This window comes from Hyposmocoma kahamanoa, unplaced genomic scaffold (assembly GCF_003589595.1).
Source record: "Hyposmocoma kahamanoa isolate Upper Pololo Valley unplaced genomic scaffold, ASM358959v1 104, whole genome shotgun sequence".
NCBI lineage: Eukaryota > Metazoa > Arthropoda > Insecta > Lepidoptera > Cosmopterigidae > Hyposmocoma > Hyposmocoma kahamanoa.
Genome location: NW_020653348.1, coordinates 47,477 through 55,371, shown reverse-complemented (window position 1 = coordinate 55,371; position 7,895 = coordinate 47,477). Strand labels below are relative to the sequence as shown.

The following is a 7,895-nucleotide window of genomic DNA, read 5'->3' as shown; positions in this document are numbered from 1 at the left end:
TATATTCACTACGTAATATTTATCGGCAACACAAGTTGAAAATTCGAGAACCCTTGTCTCTAGCTCACGAAGTTATGACGTCTTATATTGATATAATAAACCTGTGTTAATCTGTGTTATATATTACTCTGCACTAAGGAAAAGAATAACTGAATAAGTCTCAGACATAAGTTTTTTTTACTTACTTCGTTTCATCTTTCAGAAAACGATAGAAACTCTCTTTATCCCGTTTAGATGATTATAAACAGCCGTACACAGCACAATTCACGACCATTATAAATAGTAACGCAAAATGACGTTATAAATTAACGTACAAACGTAATGAATAAATGAAAACTATATTCAAATATCAAAGCCGTCTGAGCGAAAACGGCTCGCCGACAGCCTTGTTCTCGTTCAGTCAATGTGACCGTCAATGTGCGGGACGTGGTACGGTGTCTAAAGCTAGGGAGGGGCGGAGAGCGTCCGTTCTCGTTACTTATTTGTTCTCTGCCGATGGACGCACGTTACGTCATTACGCGATACCCGCTTGACAGCAGTCCTCCAAACACAACCGGACTTGTGTTTTTTGTGCTTGTGCTTGTGTCAATAAATTAAAAATGTAATAATCTCGTATTGTAAAAGACAATGGAAGCAAACAACAATATCAAACAAATTTAATCGTCTTATCGACCTCGGTTTTCTTGCATTAATTACATATCACCTGTTGAAATGCGTGCACAGTACGATCGCGTGTAACCAACCGTGTATATGACTTCTGTTGAGCACAGGGTTCTTTTCAGGATAGTGTAGATAAGCCTACTGACTAAATTGCCTGTTGAAAATTCAACTCTATATACGTTGTTGCTATTAATCATTGACTTATAATTATATGGACGTCGGGTCCGCGCTAAAAAGTGTCCGAACTTATAGGGCGTTAAAATCGTATACAGAGCGTCATTCACGCTCTAGTCTTCGTTTGTTCGACTGACAGCGAAGCAAGCAAAATTAGACAGTACTGCGATGACATTACAATTTAAATTCAACGTTTTAGCTTTTTCATATTCCTTGACATGTCACTACGTTTAAATAGGTTGACTTGGGACATTTTTTTCGTGGTTTTTGTACTAGACCCGTCGTCCATTTATTTGTAAGTCAATGCTATTAGTAGTTTTATTTGCCGCAGTAGCCTAATTGATTTATATAAGAGTGGCGTGTAGTTATGATTTTATTTATGTATTTTTTCCTCACACTTGCTTTGCGTAAAGAGTGTCATGACATGCAGGCAAAGTCGACCGTAATGTCCCAAATTATGCCCCCGGACTTTTTCATTACGTTACCGTCCTAGGGCGGTAATATATTTTTAATTTTATATACACTGTACGTCTCATACGCCAAGATTAAGCAAAAAGTTTTTAATCTCAAAAAATCTGAATGTATTTCGCATAAGCTATATTTAATTATATTTTACTAAATGTATTTATTTTTAGAATTTGGATATATCTGCCTCCAAGGCCGAACGGTTACCATATCGGACTGCCACGCAAAGGTCCCCGGGTTCGATTCCCGGGCCGGGAGAAATATTGGTACGGCCTACATTTATTTCTCTCGTGAGTTTGGGTGTAATTTGTGGTTGTCTATGTGTGTGTCCATGGCACCCGGGACACAGGGTTTCCCTAGTGCGGGGCTATGTTGAGTGTGTGCGTGTGTGCGTTATCTAATACATCGTAGCTGCATATCACTGGGCCTTTTAAAAGGTTTTAGTTCGAGATGTATTTATTATCTATGGAAGAATAGTTGACAATCTGTTTAAAAAAAACCGTGTGTTATTAAAAATGTTGTGTTATTTATTCGTACATAAAATAAATTACCGTTGTTATCTATTTCCTCGCAAATGTGATTACAAACTCGAGTCACTAAATTCTAAGAAACTTTTGTTAGTAATTTCTTATTTAGCGCCCTTAATACAGAATGTACTATTAATTCTCTCTTTTTGGTATCTCTAACTTATGTCCCTTCTGGGCATCGAGTATATAACCGGAAATAGAGACGAAATGTCATTTAATTTGTTTGAAAACTATTCTGCCAAATCATTACTGTGACAACTGCGCCCCGATTGTCCAGCCCGAGTTCGAAACAATTGACGGGTGTCGTCAATTGTTTCACTTCAAATCGACCAGTTAACTTGAGCTTTGCTATAATGGACGAAAATTGCAAAATTACATATTTAATATTTAATTACCGATGAAATGTGATTCCGTTTTTTTGTAATTAGACGTTTTGCTGTTTTTCCCACACCACCGAATAGAACAGCACGGTATTGTTAGAGATATTATCTTTATTACAATAAATACAGAATATTTTTGTTAATGTGTTACCAGGAATATATGGCTCTTTCGATGTTTCTGGGCAACTGTACGTGCATAAATTTATGTCAAATAAATAACATCAAGTGACGGGAAGAACAAGTCGTGCGTCTGATTTATTTATTTAAACTTACAGTAACAACCAAAACGCTTACATGCTAATTACTTATACTACGTACATATTTGTAACGCTGATGGTAAACTACACGCCTGTCCATAACAGGTGCAGTGCCACTCAGAGCTTTAAATCGCAAACGGGGCACAGCCGCTGCGCCCGTGACCCTGAGACATAAGTTGATAAGTCCCATGTGCCAGTAATTTCACCACCACCCTTGCCCTACCAAACCGAAACTCAGTACTGTGTACTGCTTGTCGGTAGAAATGGATAAAGTGGCAGTACTACCCTGGATGAACTCTTCACAAGGAGCTCTACTGCTACTAACTGTAATTAATTAAGGTCGCTTGCATGCAAGAGGGCGCCAGGGCATTGATTGCACCTAGGCGCTATGTGCCGGCGTTGGTTTCCATAATTTAGCCAAAAAGACAAATTTTGAATTTTTAAATGGGAGAGTTGACAAAGTCTACCGGGGTCACACCGGGGTGAGGATCCATCGGGCGAGCTTGTATCTCCGGGAGGGTCCACGGAATAGAGTTCCACATAACCCCGCCATGTCATCGCTCGGGGCGGGGTATGCGTAACTCATTTTCCTCTGACTAAAAAAAATAAAAAAGTGTACCCGGGTCAAGGATTCAAGTTCAAAAACCGCCGACAGATAGGTCCCCGCGTTTGTAGGTTTTATCACGTTAGCTAGAGATATTTTTACTAAAAATAGTTTTACACTATATAACCAAGCATTATTACACAAATGATCAAAATAATCTTTAACCACAAAAAGTAAACTTTGCCAGTTATCGTTTTTACATAGTGCTACATAACCCGCAGTGGCCGCAGGTCGTTCACCTTGCGGCGTCCTTGCAATACTGTTACTTTTACCATTATACTCGGTGCGCGCGCGCCGGTGTTGAGTTTTTGTTGTTTTATTGGACTGCTATCGAGTATTGTTTTGTATTTATAGAAAATTCTGATTGGTATTACTGTCTTTGATGACAATTTACACAATTATTTGAAAATTACACTCTGTATTTGTGGTTTTATATTAGAAGACATTGTCCTGTCCGTGTTTGAGAATCTCATCTTAATGCCTGCCCATAACAATTGCAGTGCCACTCAGAGCTTTCAATTGTAAAGATCTGAGAGCACTACCACTGCGCCCGTCACCTTGAAGCATAAAATTGACAAGTCCCATGTTCGCCATTTCTTTTTTACGATACCAAGTGACTAGAGATGGGAAAAACTGTTTATTTTTTTAAACGCTTTTTAGTTTGAAGCTTACAAAAACGTTTAGAAAAACGTTCAAGCAATTAGACTTTTATGTTAGAAAAGCCTGCAACGTTGTTTTGATAGCGAAAAGCAAGACTAGACCACTAAAGGTTTTAAAATAAGTAAGTTTATTTGAAAGACACGAGTTTATTTTTATTTATAAATATATTATTCACAATGATGAACTAATTTCTTTAGGAAACATAGATGGCGGGATAAACAACAATTAAATTAAATTGAAAAGCGTGCTTATTTTAAAAAGCAAACCTTTTAAGTACTTTTCATTTAGACGCCCACCTCTACTAGTGATGGAACGAGCAAGTCTTGACTTGGTGGTGATTCATAGTTCATTTATTTATTATTTCATGTGGTTTAACAGAGGGGTTACACAATAGTATCCAGCACATGAACCCTATAACACAACTATATTAACTAATGATAATAACTAATTTTTATAATAATATAATATATAATTATTACAGTTATGAAATGTATTAAAACCAATATCAAAATTTAGATCACAACAATTAACATTAAAAAGCATAAATATAGTACATCGAGTATATAACTAGAAATAGAGACAAAATAAGGACCATCCGTTCCTGGTAACTCATCAGTGATAAGTCACTTATAAATATCAACTCTCGTTTGCACTGCAGTATAGACAGCAACAATTGACCTGTGTGTACGTCTCCGTATATTCCAAAAATATTCTGTATTTATTGTAAAAAAGATAATATCTCTAACAATGGCGTGCTATTCCATTCGGTGGTGTGAGGAAAAACAGCAAAACATTAACTACAAAACAAACAGAATCTAATTTCATCGGTAATTAAATATTAAATAAGTAATTTTACAATTTTCGTCCATTATAGCAAAGCTCAAGTTAACTGGTCGATTTGAAGTGAAACAATTGACGACACCCGTCAATTGTTTTGAACTCGGGCTAGCCAATCGGAGCGCAGTTGTCACAGTAATGATATGGCAGAATAGTTTTCAAACAAATAAAACGACATTCGTCTCTATTTCTGGTTATATACTCGGTGATATAGTATATAAGCTGATACATTTTAATTTATCATTAAATTAATTAATTTATGGTCAAAATTGGATAAAATAATGTTTGAAGAAAACAAAAACGAACAAAAAGTAAATAATCCTAACAAATATTCGCAAATTATGATAATATTACATTGACTTACAATTATATGGACGTCGGGTCCGCGCTAAAAAGTGTCCGAACTTATAGGGCGTTAAAATCGTATACAGAGCGTCATTCACGCTTTAGTCTTCGTTTGTTCGACTGACAGCGAAGCAAGCAAAATTAGACAGTACTGCGATAACATTACAATTTAAATTCAACGTTTTAGCTTTTTTATATTCCTTTACATGTCACTTTTAAATAGGTTGACTTGCGACATTTTTTTCGTGGTTTTTGTATTAAACCCGTCGTCCATTTATTTGTAAGTCAATGTAATATTATGTCAAAAGCGTGATAAAAATGAAGTGTCCATGATTAATGTAAAAAAAATATTAAACCCTATAATCGCTCCTCTCATGAAAGAATGGCAAGCGACACGCCTGTCCATTACAGTTGCATTGCCACTCAGAGCTTTAAATCGAAACGTTTGAGGGCACTGCACAGTTTAGTTAGCTGTAGAGCTTACCATCAAGCACACGACTTGTACGTCCCGTTACTTGATATTATGAAAAAAATATGGCACATGTGTATGTAATTTCACCAGTACTCCTCCCCTTCAAAACCGACACGAAGTCACTTTACTGTTTGTCAGCAGAAATAGGCATATTGGAAATTGCCAAAGATACCCTCTCAAAAGTAGCTTATTCGTTTAATATCAACAATATATTCTTAATACGAAGAAGACAAATTCAAATTCAAAAAAGTTTATTTCAGACACAGTCCATATTAGTGTTAGTTACAAAAAAAATTCTTACAACCTATGTTAGTACTAAATTTGCGAAATATTACAGTAACTTATAAATTAAACCCCTGGAACCCATGTGGACTGAGTTCCAGTGCTTCCACAATTCACTGACAGGGTTCTCCCAGATCAAACGAACTAGGCTATTGGAACTGCCACGCACGCGACGCATCAGGGATGCAGTTCTCTTCCGAATAATCGCGCTGAAGCTATCAATACGCGCGTCCGCGAACATACCTGATGCGCTGCAAAATCGTGGCAGCCCCAATAGCATCCTAAAACCATTATTGTATTGGACACGCAGGGCATTGACCGTCGCTTTAGTGTAATTTGTCCACAGGCTGCACGTATAGAAGGTCTGACAAAACGCCCTGAAAAGTGTGGCTTTGACATTACCCTCACAACGCGCAAACCTGCGTGACAATATATTACAACGTACGGCCAACGCTCTGCGCTCCCTCTCCATATCTACATCATCCTGCAGATTTTCTGTGACCCAGTGCCCTAGGTATTTAAACCTTGCTGCTCTCTTGAGAGGCGCACCACACAAATAAATAGGAGGGATTGAAGCGAGGGCTTTGTTACCGGCTTTAAACACTAAAAGCTCGCTTTTATTTGTGTTATATGTTAGACCGTGAGTCATCGCATACTCCTCACAAATACAAATGTGTGTTCAATTTAAAGTACCTAATGTGAAATCAACTTGTCCAAACATAGAAACAAATGGAGACATAACTTGTCTCCATTTGTACAATACAATATTTTTATTTGCGTTCCACAATGGTATACAAGGTGTTATATAATAGAAAGTTAAAAAACTTCTCTCCTTCGCGACCACTAATCCTTTACTGTCCTTGCTCACCAGTTTTTATCCTAATTGCAAATACATTTATATCACAATATGAACGAAAGTCGAATGTGTATTGAGAAAACGTTTTAAGACTGAGTGTACAAATTGCTAATTCATGTCGTTAACCTTTCAACGAATTGAGTTTATGCGCTTGTGACTTTTCAAACGTGACCTTCGAATGATCTGACTTTTAAAATATTAAGCATTTTTGTCTTTTGAACGTGAATTACGTGAACGGATTGCCTGGGCACTGTAGTATCTCAGGGATGTTCGCGGAGGCTAGGATTGATGATTTTCAGACAGTGGCATCCCTGTTGGTCAAAGTGAGAGACAGCACCAACAGTCTTCTTAAAATAGTAGCAGAGAGGATGGACAGTTCAATCCTTAAGTATTGTATATAACTAGGATTAGTTCATGAAAATTAACACATTGCATTCTACTAACGTAGTTGTAAGTATCTACTAACTGCTGTCTCAAGTACAACTCAAAACCGAAATAAATGCACACAATATTAAAATTAAACTAACAATATTTGTTGAAAGAATAAAGTCCTTCCGTGTGTTATGCCACTAAAAATTGTATAACTTGACTGGAATGTGTGATGTATTGGTGCGTTATTACGCGAACTAATTGATACATTTTTATTCTTTCTTATTTTTTGTTAATATTTTGTACTGGAAATGTTATTAGTATAGAATGTAGTTATTGTCATTCTTTTTAATCGTTTTCTTATTTTTTTTGTAACTTTAAAGTGTAAACAAGATGGTGAATGCCGTGTACGGTCAAACCAAAAATGGTTTTTGTTACACTGTTAGCAGCACAAATTTTTGTATTTTTTCTGTATCTATTTCTTAATTAATAAAGTAAATTCTTTCTTTCTTACATTTTTGCGACTGTTACAAATAGGAATTGAAACTTTTTTCCAGATTTAAATCATGTATATGTGCTTTTTCAAACAAACCAACGTTTCGGGTCCTTTCAATTGTATGGTCAACCGTGACCATGGGACCTGTAAAGGACCCGAAACGTTGGTTTGTTTGAAAAAAACAAATTTACGCGATTTAAATTCGGAAAAATAGTTTCATTTCTTTCTTTCTTTCTTAAAAAGACGTGTTCAGTTTTTGGCCAAATTCTGTACCCGGGTACAACTTATATCAGAAAATTTCTAAAAATGTATGAAAGAATACATTCATTGAAATCATTTTTCAATAACAATTGCTGAAAAATGTAACTCTATAATTATAACGATAAACGATACTGCGTTCGACGAAACGTGCATTGTTGTAATTTGGCAAATTGGCAAATTCCTCAAAATTAGTTTTACTAACGTCATAAACCATTGACTTACAAATAAATGGACGACGGGTCTAATACAA

At 36.3% G+C, this 7,895-nt stretch overlaps 1 protein-coding gene across 1 annotated transcript in view; it reads right to left on the bottom strand.

Moving 5' to 3' along the window:
• The window catches only part of LOC113238673, an 88,829-nt gene that overhangs the window by 35,826 nt on the left and 45,108 nt on the right, over nucleotides 1-7,895 (bottom strand).